Genomic DNA, 20,793 nt, shown 5'->3' on the forward strand with positions numbered 1-20,793 from the left:
AGACCCCTAATCACTCTCTGGCTTCCTGTTTGGTGATGTGATCTCTGGCTCCCACACATGTTCCCTACCATTTCATGCTGTCCACGATTAAGCCCTCATCAGAAGCGGAACCAACTGGGCCACCTGAACTTGGACTTTCAGCCTCCCAAATATTAGTCTGCCTTAGGTATTTCTTTGTAGTAACAAAAAAAAAAAAATAGACTAATACATCACCCTATCTCAAGGCCCTTAAGTTAGTTACATTAACAAACACCCCACTCCATCTATTCCATACAAGGTAACGTTTACAGGTTCCAGGAATTAAGACTTGGTCTCTTTAGGGGCCATTACTCTGCCTGTCACAACTGCTCAGACAAGAGTTAAGCACAAGAATGAACATACTAGTTTAGTCCAAGGCTGTTGTTTTCTAAAGCTTTAAAGCAATAGACTACTTTACTCAAATATAATCCCAATAGTTAAAAACAAAAATGAAATAATAAAAAAATAAAAATAAAAAATAAAACTCTTTAAAAAAATGAAGAGAGGATTCTGGGAAGATAGCTAAGTAAGAAACACCAGGAACTTGTTTCCTCAGACAACAAATGCACTGGCAGAATGTATCAAATGTAAGTATTTTGAAACTCTGGAGTCAACCTTAAGATTTGGAGAGTAGTAAATTTTGGCCAATTTCAGTTCACAGCATTGTAGCACCTGCCTATGCACCAGTCTCACGACAGGTAACTACAGATCTTCTCTGGGAGAGCCTGCACAAATTTATAGGACAAGAAGAACTCTGTCCAAAAATTGAGGATCTACATACTGATTACTGACAGATACAACTCTGATTTTAGAGACACAAACCCATGGGCAGGCAGCCATTGTTGTAATCCTCCCCCAAGTTCCTCCTCCTCTGATTGAAGAAAAATCTAGGAGATTTAATGAGCCAGAGACCTTTTTCTTTCTTTTATTAACCTACCCATTCATTTTTTCTACCCATTCATTTTTTACTTCTTACCCTATTGAAAGTCAGACATTTTAAAAAAAGCAACTACATATACAAGGAAATTTAGAAAGTCACCACACACATCCAATAAAAGGTGCAGGTTGAAAAAGAACTGAAAAGAACTTAAACTTATACTTCAGGCTAATCTCCAGCACAGCAACAATAAAAAAAAATCAACACATTCTGGAGAAGAGACAGAATCTGATTTCTAGAGCTACATTATTAGATTTAAATGTCCAGATTTTAAAAAAAAGAAAAATCCCAAGAAACAGGAGAGTGTGGCCCATTCAAAGGAAAACAACATCATCACAACCTTAAAACAACTGACTTAAAGATACTCAAAGAAGGGCTGGAACTGTAGCTCACAGGCAGACTACTTGCCTAGCATGTGTGAGGCACTGGCTTCGATCCTAAGCACCACATAAAAATAAATAAAGGCATTCTATCCATCTACAACTACAAAAAAAAATTTAAAAAGATGCTCAAAGAATCAGTTTATCCTGCTAAGCGAATTAAGCCAATCCTCAAAAAATCAAAGGCTAAATCTACTCTCTGATAAGTGGATGCTGATCCATATGGGGGTATGTAAAAAATGGAGAAACTTTGGGTAAAGAGAAGGAAAGGGAGGGTGGGAAGGAAATATGGGGGTGGGAAAGATGGTAGAATGGGATGGACTTTATTATCCTAGGGACATGTGACAATACATCATGTATATATATGTATATATATATGATGTGAATATATATATATATAACATATATATGATGTGATAATATATCATGTACAATCAAAAAACTGAAAGTTGTGCTGCAATTGTGTACAATGCATTCTATACAATCAAAATGCATTCTGCTGTCATATATACCTAATGAAAATAAATAAATTTAAAAAAATCTTAAAAGGACTGGGAATGTGGCTCAAAAAATAAAAAGATGCTCCAAGAATTAAAGGAAGACATGAGCAAAGACAAGAAAATGATACACTAACAAAATGGAAATATTAACTAAGTTATAGTAACCAAAATGAAAAATACATTACAGGGATTCAAAGACATATTTGAATAGGAGGAAGAAAGATCAATGAAACTGAAGTTATGACAATTGAAAGTATTAAGTCTGAGAAGCAAAAAGAAAAAAGATTCTTTATGTTGATCTTCAAAATTAAAAAAAAAATACTGATGCACAAAATTTCAAAATCTGGGTATCTTACTCAATACTGTTCTAACAAACAAAACCATCCAAGTAAACAAATGGATGTCCCCAGTCTTCAACTTTTACTTCTCATCCAGCTACAGTGTATCATCCATGCAGCCGTCAAAATTATTATACTAAACAAAGCTAATCCTGTTATACCTGTGCTTTGAAATACTTTCTTTGCTCTCAGCTGGCCAACAAGGTCCTCTGTTCACCTCGGGCTGTCCCTCCTTGCATTGTGCACACCTCATCCCCAGGCTTTTACACAGAAGCGGTCACCCCCACCTTCACTCTCTCCCAGGCAAACATTTCCTGGCCTTCTTCTCTGCCATTATCTACTTCTTTCTCTGGGTGTTTTCCTTGATGCCCCAGACCATTCCCACGTGCTCTAACATACATTCCCACATGCTCTCATGGCAACACTTAAATCCTTCCTTGAAGACCTTCATTCATACATTTGACAAATACTGAGCTTCTGCTCTGTCAGACCCGGCCCTTGGTGCTTGAGATACAACAGGGAATAAGACAAAGAACTCCTCCCCATGGAGCTGATGACATTCTAGTAAGAGGAAGCAGACTAGAAATTAACGTCAAAATAATAGCAAAGAAGTAGAATATTTGGTGATTGCTCATCATTATATCCCAGGAACCTAGGACAATGCCTCGCTCCTAGCCAGTGCTCAAAAAATACTTACTGAATGAATAAATACAGCAGTGTGAAAAGATGCTATGTGAATGTGAAGTATTGTCTACTGCCTATGAAAACCTCTTCTCAGAGTCTGGTCTAAGCTTTCAGAGGCCTAAAGCATGTTGTGTTAGTCGTACCAGGCCATTCACTACTTAGACTTGGTTTTACAGTTGGCAAAAGTCATAATTTTACCAGTAATTTTCAGATCAAATGAGTTAAGCACTGAAGTCTCGAAAGTCCCAACTTGGCATACTGTGCATCTTCCTCAAACTCAAAACACAAAATTAAAAGAAAGCCAGTTCCTTATATGGTTTGGACACCAGAATGCTGGCTTCGTGCTATATATAAAAGGTTAATATTGGAAAAGCCAATAACTACCATGAACGAGGACCCTGTCATATCACTGTCAAGGCCTAATCCTACCTAAGTTATCACCTGCTGAAGTAAATTAAAGTCAAGAAAGTAAACATTTAATGAATATTCACTTGCCTTTGGTCCAAGAAAGTCTTAGAAATAAGCTTTCCTTTAATTAAAAATAAAAATAACCCAGAAAGCTGAAATAATATCTGAGGAACACTCAACACAGGTCAGCCAGTCAGCATAAGTAAGAGTTGGCAGTGCCCAGGTGAAACTGCTCCAGGATGTGACTGTAACACCATTCTGTTCATGCAAAAATTTGGAAAACAGATTTTCTGGGCAGAACTGGGGCCTAACATCTCCACTACCAAGTTCAAAGCCAAAAAATAAACCTGGTACAAAGGTACCCGTGGTTCTGAAAATAGCTCACTATCTTTAAAGACAGCAAATACATCAAGCCTTGGGACTGAGACACGCACCAATCCATCAACCAACTGACAAGCCAGTATTATGTACTATGCTAAGTGCTCTGAAGCATAGTCACACATATAAGAAAGACATAATTCTAGGCCTTAAGGAACTTTAAATCAAGTTTAAAAAATAAGACAGAAATGAATGGAAAAACAAAAAAAATGCAAACCAGATTGAAAGGCTGGCATTCTAAGAGCCAGAGAAGTGGTAGATTGTTGCTCTGGAGGCCAAATCAATTGGTGAGAGCCCAAAGAGGGACTCTCAGCAAGGCTGGTTTCACAAGGAGTGGGACTCACCAGGATGTTTGCAGACTGAGAAAAGCAGAGAAGAGCCCTACACTGTTCTAGGTGCCCTTCAGTCTTGAAGGACAGATGGGAATCACCTCTCCCTGGGCCATACGAGGCTGAAGGAGGAAGAGGAGAATGTGTGGAGAAGGAAGAGACTGACACACTGCTAAGGCAGAGATGTGTAAGGCAGCCATGGAAGGTGAAGAAGGCTACAGCAAAAGGCTCTGGTGTAGAGCAGGCCAGACTGTGGAGACCTCAAACTCCAAACTAATGAATTATTTCCAATTACTGGTAAGACACTTGATGATGTGGCCCAGAAGTATCACAATGAACTGTGTTTGGGTCTTCCCTAAACAGTTTCATGTAAGTCTACACTGTCCACACAAAAGAAGTAGAGCAATTTTTTTAATGTGTTAAAAGTTGAAAAACCAACATATTTTCATAGATATTTAAATAAAGTCATATCACTGTGACTAAGTTTTAGATCATGCAGTAAATCATACATATCTGAATAAGAGCTATAAATACTGAAAGATCCATTTTAAACAGCACTAAAAAATGACTTCTGAAAGGCAAATCTAATCCTCCTACACCTACTCCATCACTTCACCCTCCCCCACAAACCTGACTAGGGTCTTTATTTTCCTTTAAGCATTACAGGTTTCTTTATGTACCTGGAAGGAAGAGCTGTTAGTCATCAGTCTGGATGGTGTGGGTTAATAGGGTCTTTGTTCAGAAAATTTAATTATAGGTTTGAACCTTGGATGAATGCAAAAGGAAAACACTGGAGGGGACTCGCAGCTAATCTGCCAACTAAGTGGACCCATGCGACTTCAGGAGCGTCCCTGGGTGCATTGTAGAGGCAGTTTCTTCCTTGTTGTCTGTAGCATGTCCTGCCCTAGTTTACTCCTAATTTGCTTCTCTGGCCTGATCTCTGACTGTCCTACAACAACCATTTCTGACAAAGGGCTCTGCAACCAAAGGCCCAAAGATGCTAAACCATAATTTTGGCAGTTTTATACCCTTTAGAGTTTTATATACCCTTCTGCCTCAATGCAGGCAGCACAACTAAGACTGTGCTCCTGTGCACTGGCTCCAGGCAACCTCAGAGCTTTCCCACCTTTGACCCCAAAGGCTTTGCAGAGGAAACAAAAGTTTAAAACCTGGCTTTAACATACCTCTACATTCACCAAATACTTTGACTCTGGCAAGTGATTATCTGAGGAAAGCTGCTGAACCAAGGGTATTTGGGGCTGCATTTTATACTTTGTTATCCTAGAGATACCAGTATTTAAAAAATATGAACTAGAAACAAAATAAAATGCAATAACTGTTAAAAGACTAGAGTTTGAAAGTTTTGTGAGCAAGAAAGGAGAAAACTGATTAATAAAAAACCTGCTTTTTACTTCCACAGGAAATCTAAAATTGACGCCAGTATTACAAAAGGATAAAAGTGCTGACCAAAAAATGTCAGTGAAATCAACACAAAATGCATAAAGAGAACCTCCCAAAGTAGTGGAGCTCTGAATGCCTGGAAATCTCGTTTCCTCCTAAAGCTCAGTTAAGTGATGATAAAATTCCTAGTTTAAAAAAAAAGTAAGGGAAACTGTTTTAAGCAAACTAAAATAATCAAATTAACATGTCCAAACATTCAGATTCCTAAAGAAAAGTAATATGTGAATATAATGCATAGGAATTGCTAGGGCTACAATTAATTGAAAGGTGAATAGGTTATTCTGGAAACAAGAACTCTGGTTTCTCTTTATTTCCATCATTCTTTCATTCACTGACTAATATGTATGGCATTCTGAAGGATTAAAAAAAAATTGAATCAAGCATTCAATACCCTCAAGTGCTGGGGAAGTCAAAAATCAAAATCTTAAAACAACTAATCCAAAGCTCTCCTGTTTTGAAACCTCCCTTAAACATTAAAAGGCATTTCCAGTTCAAAATGCAAAGGTAATGATTCCCACTGAGCAATGATTATTTGGATAGAGACATGTGGTAAACATTTCCTAGGGAAATGAAAAAAGGTCAAAGGTAAAAGACAACTGAGAAGAGCTGCAACATCTCGGCAAGTTACAAATTTAAGGGGTAAGGGACACACACAACCTCCATCCATTAGAAGCTGAGATTTAAAAGAAAAGCTGAGGCTTCTCTGGGGTGAATATCATGACATCTGTTCTCTTCTCATAATAGCAACTAAGTTGATTTAAGAAAATATTCTCTCTCTCTTTTCTAGAGCTGTTGGTTCATAATTACATGATTTTTCTTGAGCTTTGGTTTCCTTAAGATGTGTTTATTCTGCACATCTGCTCTCCCCATACCTGATTACACAAAGGTATCATAAAGAGCAAACCAACAGGTATAACGAGACCAGCCCTCAAAACAGATCAAAGCAAACAGCCCATGGAGTCCTTTGGAAATCTTGGCTGGCAGCTCTTGTAAATAAAAGTGCTTCTAAAGCAGAAAGCATTAAACTAACGTATTTATATAGGGCGTGACTGACAGGTCAGTTATTAACTTCATAAAAACACAGGCAATGTTAACTAGCAAGAATGTTTGTTCTAGCTGTTCTATCTGAAGGAAAATGAAATCCAAGATAGAATGGCTTGTTCTCTGTTTCTTTTAAGTATTTATTTTAGAACCGTGCAGTATAAAAAATGTTTTTTTAAGTCAGTGAACTTAAGCTATTTTGCTTACTGTTCTGGAATTTAAGTATGTTGTTATAATTCTTTAGAAAACAAATGTTACATTTACTAAAGTCAAATTCCAATGGTGCACCATGATCTTTTCAAGCCCTCAACAATTTTTTACTCTTCTGAGTTACTAAAACTAAAGAAATTTACATTAATTCATCTTTCTTCCAGTATCTAACGTGTATCAAATCAGGGAATCAAAGTGCAGGCAGACTTCCTCCCAGTGCTCTGGATGCAAGCATGTGTTCCTTGAACTGCTTATGGCAACAGACCTAAAATCTGCCAAAAGGATAAAAGAATGAAGGGTCTGTATTTTATTAATATTATTTTGAGGGCTTATTTTTATCTATACATTCTATCATGTGTGATCACTTATTGCAATATTACAAGGCAGATATTTTATTTTAAAAATTCTCTCAGAAAATAATGTCAGCTGCAGGTAAATATACAGTCAGGAAATCCTGTAGAAGAACTCAAGTCCATTTCTGCAAGCAATAACTTTTATCTTGAAACTTACTTAACATGGTTAGCGCCCACACCCATCCCAGTGGGTACTGACAAAAAAAAAAGAAAATGTCAGCTAACTTAAAAAAATGTTTCTCCAATTTGAAAAGTGACTTCTCTAGTAGTTGTTTTGAGCAACTATATAGCAAGGAAGTATACAAAACTTCTATTTACCCAGTCTATGCTCTTATTCATTTATATGATGATTTTTTTAAAGTAACAAGGAAAAGGTAGAAGGAAAAGTTAGAAGGAAAAACAAGGTTTTGCTTTTTAGAATCAATCAACAAATACTTTTAAGATTGGAGTTACATAAATTTGGCATTTCCTAGCCAAATAAATGCTTATGAAGTGGACTGGTGTTTATGTGCATGTTTGTTTATATGTGTTTAATATTCTCAAGCCTCAGAGTTTTTCCATGTAAACAAAAGTTTTGTTAAATGCCTCTTGAATTAAATTTAAAAGGCTATCTGTTATCAAAATGTTTCGCTCATAGTAAAGGCTGTCATCATATGAGCTGCACACTAAACACAAGAGCAAACCCCAAATCCCAGAAAAACTATCCGTGCTCATCAGTACATTTAATGCAGCACAATCCTGATTCCTCCAGAGTTCCTACAAACAACAGTCCTTCAGAACACAGAATTCTTATGAAATAAATACTCAATCTTAGAACATGCCCTGGCCTCCTCCACTACCCACACATCCCCGCCCCTCCTGCAGGACTATATTTTCAAACTAGAATATTTGTTTTGACACACTTCTGCTTGCTTAATTCTCTGGCAAAGGATTTCTTGTGCACTCCTAGCCAGTAATGAACTTTTTGCCAGAAAATATGCAACTCTTAGCATGACAAGAATAAGGGGGTAAAAAACCCTTCCATAGAGACTTCCAGAATTGAAGATAAAAACAGGTACACTGGATGAAGAGAACCATTTCCCCTAACATTATAACTTCCTCTTGTTTTCCCTGCTTCACACCACTGTGAGGAGGAAAACCTTCATTTGGGAGTTTCACATATCTTCTCTACACTATTTAAAGCAAGGAGAAACTATTACTCCAATCTTGCTTTCTAATTAAAGAACTACTTATCCAAATGAAAAATGTAGGTTAGCTAATCCTACTCAGGGAGTAAATCTCCAAAACAATTTCTTAATAACAGTTTATCGAGAAAATTAAAATCCATTGAAGTCATTTAATCCAGTGGAATACTTACTTCTCTTTCATTATTTCTCCAGTTACATTTAAGGAACCCAACACTCAAAAACTTAACAATGCAAGATGACTCCACCTTTCCCACTGAATTCAGAAGGGCTGGGTGGGAATCACACTGTGCTCCTTGGCGAGCTTAGGGTGTGGGTGAAGCACCTCCTCCACGACTACCCTGAATCTTGAGAGGGCAAATCCACAGAATAGACTTCCTTCATGGGTGGATTCAGGCACTCTGTAACAAAATAAAACACAACTGATGGATCTTGAAACAGAAAAGCATATCCCAAACAATTTTAGATTATTGAAATGCTTGTGAGCTGACAGATCCTCTTCCTGCACACATCACTTACTTACTGATGTCTCCTGGCATCTATCCTCACCCCACTGGTGATCTCATTCACTCCTGGTATGGTATATCATCTCCACACAGATGACTCCTTCATCTAGCCCAGACTCCACTCACATATCTAACTGCCAAATGGATATGACCCACTCCACATGCCTCAGTATCTCAAAACATAGTTGCAAAACTGAACTTGAAATCTTCCCTCAACAATCTGTTCTTTCTAAATCTTCACCTTTACAAATGGTCCCAGAAACTATCCAAGCCAAAACTCCACTATCTTTCCTCTTCCCTGGTCCCCTCATTTTCCATCAAGTCCTATCAGATCTACTATTATACTCTCTCTTGTAATCAATATCCCTCTCCATCCTCCTTGCCTGCCTCAATTTTCCCCAAAGCACAACTTTCTTTTCTCACCACTTGGTCCATCCAGTTTTCCAAAATGGGTTCTTTAAAACACAGTTCTTTGCAAAATATCCCACAAGAAGAATTCCATGACTCAATATTTTAAATGAGTACTCACATTAAAGTGCTCAAGAAAGCCTGGGTTGAAGATACACATTCACACCAACCCATCTATGCCACACCTGTTCTCCTGGCTCACTTTCTCCACACAGTTTTTTCTTCATCTAGCTAATCTCTACTCATCTTTCAAGCTCAGACCCTGACTCTTATAGGAAGCCTGTCTGAGAGATACCATTTATCTCCATTTCAAGCTTTTAAATTTCTTCTTGCCATCTCTATACCATACTATGGTCATGTACTTTGGAACATATCTGCTCTGCTGGATTCTGAGATGCTTAAGAGCAAAGATTTTCCACTTATGTGTCTTTTAATGCTTAGCACATTGTTGGTACACAGGAGTACGTCAATAAACCTACATGAGCAAATGAATGCTAACATGCATTTGCTCATGCCAACTCCTAACTTACTCAATCAAACAAAAGCCCTACAGGTAGTTTCCCAATTCTGTACATGAAGCAACTAAAGGAGAAAAAAATGGATAAGTTTCATTATTCCTCTAATATGACACTTTTTTTTTTATCTCCTGCAGGGTATACATGAGTAATTCTACTCAACTTCTCAGGAAAGAGGACATGATTAAACCACTGGAAAACTGCTTGGCAAAACTCTTGTTACTTTTAGAAATACTGTATATTATTGAACAAAAAAAAAAAACTTTAATGTAATGGAAAAATAACTGGGTTAGGAGTCACATTTGAATTCAAACACCAGCTCTGCTTCACACTAGGTATGAGGCATGTAGCAAATTAATCATCTAAACTCCAAGTGTGTCATCTAGAATGAGGACAATAATACTTTCCATATTGAACATTCCTATTAGGAATACATAAGATAAGTATAAGAAAGCCCTCTGCAGGCTTTGTTATAAAGTTGGATACGCCAATGCTGTTTCCACCTTAAACAATATAATGGAATGATGTTTACCTCCCCATCTAGCAATATTTATGATTGATTACTATATATTTTTATTTTTACTTCCCTTGATGATAACTAGTCCAAATAACTGGAAAAGTTTTTAAATCTGCATACTGAAAGTTAAGAAACTTTCTACTAAATTGAACCAATCAAAGCACATCTGCTTTGAGGCTTGGAGTATAAACTGGGAAATAAGAAAAACCATTGAGTATTTAATAAAAAGCTCGACAACAGTCTTAAAAATTTCAACAAAATCATGACCAGTACAACTGGCTAGACTATCTACACTGCAGAGACTGTCCACACTCTTCTGTCACTAATGGAATCTTATATAATATAGTCAATGCTCCCAGCCCTACAAACTATGAACAGCTCAGTAGATAAATCTCAATAAACCTCCACATCAAACAGACTGGAAGAAATCAAAAGACCACTGAGCTAAGCCAGACCAGGCTGATATTTTGGTTTATTGGTTAACTGTTATGCTTGGAAAGACATAAAGCTTAATTGCAAGGCTTGAGGTGTATGTAAAAAATGCCTGACTTAAGTAGAAATACTGATCAGAGCATCTGTCACTAGCTAAAATACGTGGAGATCTTTACCCGGGATATTTTTTGTTATTTTTATTTTAAATAAATGAAAATAGCCAGTTACACAGTGACTAAACATGAATCATTGTTTCAGCTTTTTGAGAATGCTAGGAAATACCAGGTGTAAATGAGGGAGTAACATTGCCGTTAATCCAGGGCATGTGAAAGTTAAAAGGGGAAAGAATCTGGTTTAGTTTATGGCTTCTTGTGGTATTAACTGAAAGGGTAAAGTTTCTAAGCTGGAAGGCTTGAATTAAAATGCAAAAGATTAGGTATTATTGAGTTCCTCTGTTACACCCAGCTTCCTGAGATAGTTAAGACTACACCCTACTAGCCATTTAGCCTAGGGCCCTGTGCAGTTTGTCACAGGGCCCGAACCAATCAGTTTGAATGTGTACCCCGCTTAGGAATGACCAATCACCCCTGTCCAAGCTGTTCCCGCCAATGGATTTGCCAATCACGTCTCAGAGTTGTTCAATTTCCCCGCGCCTCATGATGATTTGTTCTGATGTATGCAAAGCCCACCGCCCTCTCCAAAAAGTGTACTTAAGCTCTGCTTGACCTTTGCTCTGGGCTCTCAGCTGCTCTCCCTCCTTTAGTGAGCACAGAGCCCCAGCGCGCTGGAATGGATCCCCAATAAATCCCCTTTTGTCAATTGCATGGAGTAAGTCTCTTGTGTGGTCTCTCCCTCCAATGATCCGCCGGACCCCCTTTACATTAACCATAGGTTTCTCACAAATTTTTTTTAAAGAGAGAGTGAGAGAGGAGAGAGAGAGAGAGAGAGAATTTTTTTTAATATTTATTTTTTAGTTCTCGGCAGACACAACATCTTTGTTGGTATGTGGTGCTGAGGATCCAACCTGGGCCACACGCATGCCAGGAGAGCGCGCTACCTCTTGAGCCACATCCCCAGCCCTCTGACAAATACTAATGAATACAACACTTTGAAACACTATATGGAAAAGTGAAATCCGGTGGTATAATCTGGATCTCTTAAACATTTTCTACTGAGTAACTCCAGTTGGCTGAATAAGCAACAAAAGCTAACATTTTTTAAAAGGCCCTAGGAGAAAGTTCTCCTAGTAAAGGTCTTATGAAAAGCTGAAAATGAGGTCCTCATCACTGCCTTCCTCTAATTTCCACCACTACCAAAGCTACCCAACTATACTCAAGCAGCATAGTGCATTAGGACATGCAAAGACTTAAAATGCAATCCCTCCCCTTTAGAACCTTGTGTTCACTTGAGAGTACATAACTAATTTACAAGAAAGAGACAGTACACAGCCTCTGGGGTGGTACAGGAGAGTCCTATGGAACAACAACAACAACAACAAAAAATTCTGAGATGACAATTAAAACAATGGGCACTAAAGGAGAGTTTCCTATATACTAAGCACCAGCCTTAGGCCCTCTACACCAGCCTTAGGCCCTCTTAGCTTTATCACATTTGCTCCTCACAATTCCAGAGGCAGACTCTATTGTCATTCACATTTTATAAGGATGCTGAGACAAAGAAATGGAGGCTCAGGGGACTAAGTCACTTACACCAGAAATCAAATGTAGACATGCCTATTTCTATATTCATCTTCTTTGCCTGCTCCTAGGGCAGAGCCTGAAGAAGGCAGTATGGACTACTACAGAGCTGAAGCCCCAGAGTCTGCTCTCCAGAAAACCAGTTTTAGGAAGACCATTGGGCTGAACCCAAGGATGGAAATCAGCATAGCTTAAGAAGAAGGGAGAGGCAGGCATTTAGGAGCAGAAAAACCATGAACAAAAGCACTCAAAGTAAAAGCTTAACATTCAAAGGAACAATAGGGAGATTAGCTTGATTAGTGTGTGGGTATATGTTTGGAATGGGAGAAGGTAGTTGGCAGGCTTTAATAAATATTTGTAAGTTTGAATAATGCGAGATAAGGTGAAAAGGGCCTTGAAAGCAAAGCTGAAGAAAATGCAATTAACCAACAAATAACTTGAGCAAATGTTCAGCCTCCCTAGTAATAAAAGCAATGTAAATTGAAACACCAAGGTCTTTTCCTTCTCACATTCCCTGAAATTTGCATTAAAAAAAATACTTATTTCTGGGGCTAGGGTTGTGGCTCAATGGTAGAGTGCTCTCCTAGCATGCATGAGGCACTGGTTCGATCCTCAGTACCACATAAATGTGAAACAAAAATACTGTGTCCACCTAAAACTAAAAAATAAATATTTTTTAAAAATGCTTACTCTTAGTACTAGGAAGATTGCACATGCTGGTAAATGTGTTAATTGGTATCAGTTAAAAGAAACTTGGCTATTAGTTTCATGGAATGTTTATATTCTTCAGTCCAGCAATCTCCCTTTCAATAATCATAAAAACATGGACAGGGGCTGGGGTTATGGCTCAGTGGTAGAGTGCTCACCTCACATGTGCGAGGTCCTAGGTTCGATCCTTAGCACCACATAAAGATAAATAAATAAAATAACGGTATTGTATCTAACTACAAACTAAAAAAACAAATTTTTTTTAAAAAAGGACAAAGATAAAATTCATGAGAGAATATTCCTTGCATCACTATCTATAGTGGGGAAAAATCAGATAAAATGCTCAAGATTGTTGATTAAAATAAAAATAACTCTTTTAAAAAGAAAAAAGGCCAATTAGAGCAATAAACTTTATACTATGTGAAATGGAAAGTGAAACGTGTGACTGGAAGTGAAATGGAACCTGTTTTTTCAAGAAAATTAATTTATTAAGAAATATGACGGGCTGGCGATGTGGCTCAAGAGGTAGCGTGCTCGCCTGGCATGCGTGCGGCTCGGGTTCGATCCTCAGCACCACATACAAAGATGTTGTGTCCGCCAAAAACTAAAAAATTTTTAAAAAATTCTCTCTCTCTCTCTCCCCTCCCTCTCTCTCTCTCTCTCTCTCTCTTAAGAAAAAAAAAGAAATATGACAACTTGTGGGTTGGGGTGTGGCTCAGTGGCAGAGCCCTTGCCTAGCACAAGTGAGGCCTTGGGTTCGATCCTCGGCACCACATAAAAAATAAATAAATTATAAAATAAAGAACTCTGAAAAAAAGGAAGAAAGAAAAGAAAAGAAATATGACAATATGTAAAACCTAACAGTATAGAATGCAACAACAAGTCGTGTCCTGTGACCTAGAAATCACACACAGGAGACTCTACTTGCAGAAAGAGGCTTACACATTAAAACACTTTATAAACAAAGATACACAGCAGTCTGTTAATTTTTTTTAAACTAGGAGGATTACAAATTATCAAACAAAAATGAAAAGTGATTCCTACCAGTGAAAAAAGAAGGGTGTGTGTAGAATAACTACAAATACATTTTATAAAAACTAAATACTCATGAATTAAAAAAAAGGTCCAGAAAACACAGCAAAATGACAACTGCAATGCAATAGCCTAGGTGAAGACAATAAAACTGTGTAACTTTTTCATATTTTTCTTAATAAGCACATATTACTTTCAACATACAAAGAGAGAAGAAGAGTGAAACAGAAGAGTAGGAGTGAAGTCCTGGAAACCACAGCATCATCTTCCCCCCACCAAGGTTCTGCCCATACTTAACTACCCCATGTCAAATCGACACACTGGCCACAAAGAGGAGAGATGCTAGTTGGAAAGCAAACCTTTTGACTATAAGGAAAGAAAACTCAGCCATGGCACTGAAACCAGGAAGTACCTGAAGGACCAAAAAACAAGGCTGACTGTTGGAAAAGAAAGAGTGTAGGAAAAGATTTGGGAGTCCAAAGACCTACTGAAAATGTACCAGTGTTTTCTTTTAATTCACAAATGCACCCAGGTCTCTGAAGATTCAAGATTTTTCTAAGTAAACGAATCAAAAAATACAGAACAAGGAGAAGAGAAAATACTCTGACATATCATTTATTGTTCCCCATAGAGAATAAGATATTGCCAATTACAGAGTACCTCTGATTATAAAGAATACACACTAGAAATCAGGGAGTCCCTCTGAGAAATCTCCTTAAAGAACTGGCCTACCTCTAAGCACTTCCTACCACATGAGCTATATCACATATACCATAGAGAAAAACGGGAAGAATCCTCAGATGCTCGCCTCTTGGATTATACCAGAACAATGGTATAATATTTGATTCCTCTCTCTTCTTCTTTATCATTGCTGTCACTTCACAATAAGACTGACCTGTTCCTTGATTGTGTTTTAGTTTATTTCATTGTAAGCACACTATATGTTCCGTGAGAATAGGCTGTTCTTAGATCTTTTTTGGTGTCACCTAGTACTAAGCCCTGTATACAGTTGATAGTTAATACATATTTATTGATAGATATCAGGCTAGGTGCTCAAAGTCATTCCAGACTAAGGTAAATTGAGAAACATGATTCCTTCTGCTACTGTGATTTTTTAAAATAATTCTACGAAGAGTGACATTACTCCAGGTGTCACTATACATGACTGTAATCCCAGCTACTTGGAAGGCTGAGGCAGGAGGATCCCAGCCTTGGCAACTTAACAAGACCTTATCTCAAAATAAAAAATAAAGAAGGCTGGGGATACAGCTAAGTGGTAGAGCACTTGCCTAGCAGGCATGAAGCCCAGGTGTAGTCCTTAGGACTACCAAAAAAAAAAAAAAAAGAAAGAAAGGAAGAAAGAAAGAAAGAAAAGAGGGTTATTATACAGAAGGCCCTAAAAAACCATTAAAAATTCTATTTAATGGGAGCAGGAAGAAACGTCTACAGAAAATGCCAGGGATTCCACGGGATTCAATTTTCATGGACAAGCCAACCAGTTTGGCAATGCATGAGGGCACAATTTTAAATGCAGCCAGGGCTGAAAACAGGAAGGATATACACAATCAAGTATTTAGGGACAGTATGTTCCTTGGTGGAAGGCCACAACTTATAGTCATATGGCAAATGAAATACATGATATTATAAATGGTGGCATTGCAGGTAGCCCACAGAAGTTATTTACTTCACCACTGGAACAATATACTTTTATAATGATAAATAATTGAAAACTAGTTCATTGAAATATTGGAAAGCAATCAAGGAGAACACCACTAAAAGAACTTCTTTTCTCTGAAATATAGAAGCTTCAGGGAAAGTTCTCAATTAAAGCATTAAGGAGTTGAAGATGACCTGTGCTGGGTTTCTGGGGGAAACTAGGCACTTGTGACCCTTAGAAGTCAGTGGCACAGTATTTTTAATACACATAATTCCATTTCCAAATGCAGGTAGGGGAGGCAGAGCACCAATATTGCTCTGCGTTGAACACATTTTCTAGCAGCAATATAAACAAAAGGTGAGGGAAGATTTTCCCACATTAATGGAAGAACTGGAAGAGACACAGGGAGAAAGTGTGTTTAAAAGACATTAGCAAGAGCTCTGCTACAGCCACGTCTGCACAGTGCAGCGGGAATGAGGCTCTTCCCATGAGGGAGAGCAAAGTCCACAGTTACCTTCAGCTTCCCACCTTGCTTTATAGGTAACTTTACAGTTGAGTCCAAGTCTTGCCTCTCCTCTTCCATTGTTCTTCAGAGATTTGCATCCTATTTTATAAATGTGTGTCATTCCCTCATCCCCTCAGTGCTTGAACCTACCTCGTATACTTGCTGAATGAATGATGAAGAAAAAAATGTCAGAATGCCTAACCTGGACACCAGTTACACAGAAATGAAACCACAGGCATAGGAAAGCTTTGATTAAAGGGGTGACAGAGGGGATCAAGTGAATTACAGGACAGGGGTATGTAGCTGACCATTAGATGGATCTAAGTCAATTATTCAGATTTGAGAGGTTGTAGAAATAGATACAACTAAGATGAAGATGTCGTAAGAGCAAAAGAAAGGCAAGATGTCATGGAATTGTGCTTATAGAATGGAAAATTCTAGTCTTCCAAGATTTAGCAACTGGATCAGACGTACTGATCCTTGTCGAATGAAGCTAATCTAACCCTAACTTCTGTCAAGCCCAGCTGGTTTGCCCTGACCCAGACAGCCTCATGTTCCAATTCTATAGAGGCAGTTTGTAGAGAACAAAGCAGTTAGAGTTCAGAGGACAGAAAAGAAAGAAACTTGGCAGAAAAAGAAAGAGAGATTATTCAGAACAATTGGCCTAATTTGAGTTCAGAGGCCAAAAAAGTCACATCAAACAAAATACCACATTCAATTGAAATAGAACAGGGATTTTTGACACAGAAACAAAAATAATTAAATGCCAATTCCCATAAATTTAGAAAGATCATTTGACTTCACACTATTTGGCCTTATGATAAGAAAACCAATATATGGGACAAATTCCAAAAGTAAACCAGAGTTTGTGATAACAAACATGTTAACACTGTTAGCTTATTAGAGATTAGCTGTGAACCAGGAAGATAATTCATAATGTCAAAGAGCATTTTCAAGCTTGGATTCAGAATCTCTATTTTAATGTTTTACAAAACTTGGTTCATGTGTGAAGACATACATATACTTTGTTCCTGGGTGCTATGGTTTTGGATATGGTTTATCCCTCAAAAGGACATATGCTGGAAGATTGGTATCCAATAAAATGATGTTGGAGTAGTCAAACTTTTAAGGGGTAGGGCCTCATGAAAGGTAACTAGGTTATAGGGTTACTTATACCCTCATGAATGGATTCATGATGTCTTGGAATAGGTCAAACCTCATGGGACTGAATTAGTTCTTGATAAACTGGGCTATTGGAAAGCAAAGCCACACCATGCAATTGGCCCTTCTACACAGTCCATTGGTTTCCTTTCTACTTCCTGACCATGTTGTGATAGCCATGGGTGTGGGGGAGGGAACTTTTCCAGAATACTAGCACCATGCTGTTTGGACCACCTTCCACCACCAGAATCATGAGCCAAATAAATCTCTTTTCTTTATGCACTACCTAGCATCACGTGTTCTGTTATAGCAACATGAAATGGACTAAGGAATTACATGAAAATTTTTTAAATGCAAGCTATTTACAAGAATGAATTATAGCCACATCAGTGTTTATATCAGCTCAATTCAAAATAGCTAAGCTATGGAACCAACCTAGGTACCTTTCCACAGATGAATGGATAAAGAAAATTTGGTATATATACAAAATGGAATGTTAGTAAGCCATAAAGAAGAGTGAAATTATGGCATTGGCTGGTAAATGGTTGGAACTGAAGAATGTCGTGCTAAGGGAAATAAGCCAGTCCCCCAAAAAACCAATGGTTGAATGTTATCTCTAATACGTGGATGCTAACACACAGTGAAGGAAAGTGGAGAGGAGAAGAATAGAAGTTCAATTGGATTAGATAAAGGAGAATGAAGAGAAGGGAGTGGAGAGGAGAATAAGAAAGACAGTACAATGAACTGAACATAACTTTCCTATGTTCATATGCGAATACATGACCAGTATAATTCCACATCATGTACAACCACAAGAATGGGATCCTAATTAGAATAAGCTATACACCATGTATGTATAGTGTTAAAATACACTCTACTGTCATATAAAAAGAATAAAAAAATTAAAAAGAATGAATTATACAGAACCGTATATCTAGACCCTTGTACTATTTCATATTTCTTTACAACTACATGTAGGAAATATGTAAAGAAAATAAATTTTCATATTAGGCTAAAATATATTTATTATCTTCCTATATTTAAATCACTGTTCCTAATTAAAACATTTTCAATGCTTTTGAGATGACCTTGAACATCAGACATCAATGTAGTAACACACATTGCTTAATTCACACTCTTTCCCCGACCTTGTCCTTCCTTTTAATGGAACTTGACTTTTAGAATTTACCATTCTCAGACTAGTCATGTGCTTCAGGAAGAGCTAACATATATTCCAGGCCCAACTGAAGAACCCTGATTTGTCTAAGCTAATTATGGCAGATCTATTTCCCCCACCCGGGTTAAGTTGGGACATGTTAAAAATTAACTTTGGTCAATAATATATGAATAAAAATCTGTAGGATGTGGAGGTGGGGACATAGAAACACACACAGGAGGAAGTGTCATTGTTTTCAAAAAGAAATAAGAAACACAGGCTTCTAAATATTGTGTTTCAACTCTAACATCTGGAGGATGGCTCCAACATCTACATAATAGCAGCCATCTTGTAACCATCCAGAAAGCCTCCTGGGTCCATGCCTTCACGTCTAGGATGACACAGTAGAAACACAGAGAAAACACATGCTTCAACCTGAAAGAAATAAATCCCCCTTAAAACATCCTGGTTACATATGTAATAACTTTTCCCTGTTTAAATTTTGATTTGGGTTTTTTATTAGTTGTATCCAAAAGCATTCTAACTACTATTAAGTCTGAACTATTTCAAACTTACATTTAAATATTAAAAAATGGAGCTATTATTTGAGGGATGAAAAATGACAATGACAAGAGTATGCTACTTAATTTTTTTAACCACACAAATATAAAATAAAGATATTGTGTCCACCTATAGCTACTTAATTTTTTACTAGGACATCTAGCCCAAGGTACAGAACTCAGTACTTCTAGTGAATCCTAAAGTCTATTATATTTCAAAGGTGTTTACTACTCTATTCCCCCTTCACTACTTGCCTCCCCTCCTTCCCCACTTACAAGCAAACACATAAGTACACATACCACAGTCTGACAGATTAGGTCCTCAGCCTGCTGACCAGTTCATCATCCAGACTGGCGGTGCTACTTCCCCATGTCATGACTTTAGGAAAATGGAAAGTATCTTCTTCTAATAACGGTAAAGACAAACACCAAAAAAGTAATATACTGCTCATGACAGGCTCTGTGTACTGGTGAATAAATGCTTTGTACATGAAAATAATTTGTGTTCCAGTCCTGCCACTTTCCAGCTATATGACAGCAGGCAAATAACTAAAATTCACTCCCTGTCGTTTTACTCCATTGTGAGGTGATGATGATATTACTCACCTTGCAAGGATCTCGTGAAGGTTAAATTAGACACACATAAAAAATTTTATTGATCATATTTTTATCAAAAATAGTTTTGTGTGTAACAACAATAGTTGGAAATTTCTGGAATTTCAAAACTATATGTTACTAAAATCAATAGTTACTAGGACTGAATTCTGAACAAATTATAAATGTTATCTTAAATTCTAAGAAAACCATTCCCTCTGGCCTTAAGTTCTTTGACTCCATTTTCTCATTTGGAAAACAGCTCTGTGGTGTTTCTCTACAGGTAGTGAATGAGCAACAAATACAGCTTGTAAACTTCCTGATAAATGAATACTTTATCGCATAGCCCTGGAAGCAACCCTGACGTCTTAAATTATGTAATCCTGGTATTACATTATATTAGTCTGGCTCATATAAAATGTAAGCTACAAAAATATCAAAGCTAAGAAAAAATATTTACTCATGCTTTTACATGCAGAAAGAGGATGCATGCATTGCCAAAATTCCATAGAACAAGCTCAAACGAGAGCAACAATGCCTCAGTTATTAGAGAGGGCAATGGCCTGAAGCAGTCCTAAGGAACAAAGATTACTTGGTCCATGCAAGAGTCAATATTTAAGCATACAATGAGTAATTCCCACTTTAAGTTCATGAACATATTTCTTTTCAAGAACTTCTTTTTGGCTACAAATTTCATTTGTGGTCTTCCTACCTATAATCCATGAACCTATGAATGAACAAAACGTTGAAACATGAAACTCTCCAGTAAACAAAAATGTCAGTACAGACTTAATTCTGACTAGACCATCTCAACAAGGTTACACAAGACTTGTACTGTACTTCTCAGTCTCCAAAAATACTCATTTATCTACCCTGGCTAAAGCAACAGATTGAATGTTCTACAAAGATTTGTGGTAAATGCATGAATGACACCTCCAGACTATATCAAATCATGGGGCTCTTAACTTTAAATCATTATTATTTAAAATCCTCTGACAAGTAAAGTGCCTCTTTGGGAGAATGAACCTCATATTCCACATTAGAATCATTTAAATTCAAATGAATATTATTGTTGCTAATAGAAACTTCATTTCTAAATATTTTTTTCAAATGTTCTAGTCATG

General features: G+C 37.4%; 1 pseudogene across 1 annotated transcript in view; it reads right to left on the reverse strand.

Moving 5' to 3' along the window:
• Positions 1–20,793, reverse strand: part of LOC144372711 (transport and Golgi organization protein 1 homolog) — a 161,557-nt pseudogene that overhangs the window by 120,737 nt on the left and 20,027 nt on the right. Inside the window, exon 4 of the transcript XR_013432626.1 lies at positions 8,395–8,622. The product of XR_013432626.1 is annotated as a transport and Golgi organization protein 1 homolog (transcript). The remainder of the gene's footprint in view (positions 1–8,394; positions 8,623–20,793) is intronic.

The sequence above is a fragment of the Ictidomys tridecemlineatus genome, unplaced genomic scaffold, assembly GCF_052094955.1.
Source record: "Ictidomys tridecemlineatus isolate mIctTri1 unplaced genomic scaffold, mIctTri1.hap1 Scaffold_148, whole genome shotgun sequence".
Lineage (NCBI taxonomy): Eukaryota > Metazoa > Chordata > Mammalia > Rodentia > Sciuridae > Ictidomys > Ictidomys tridecemlineatus.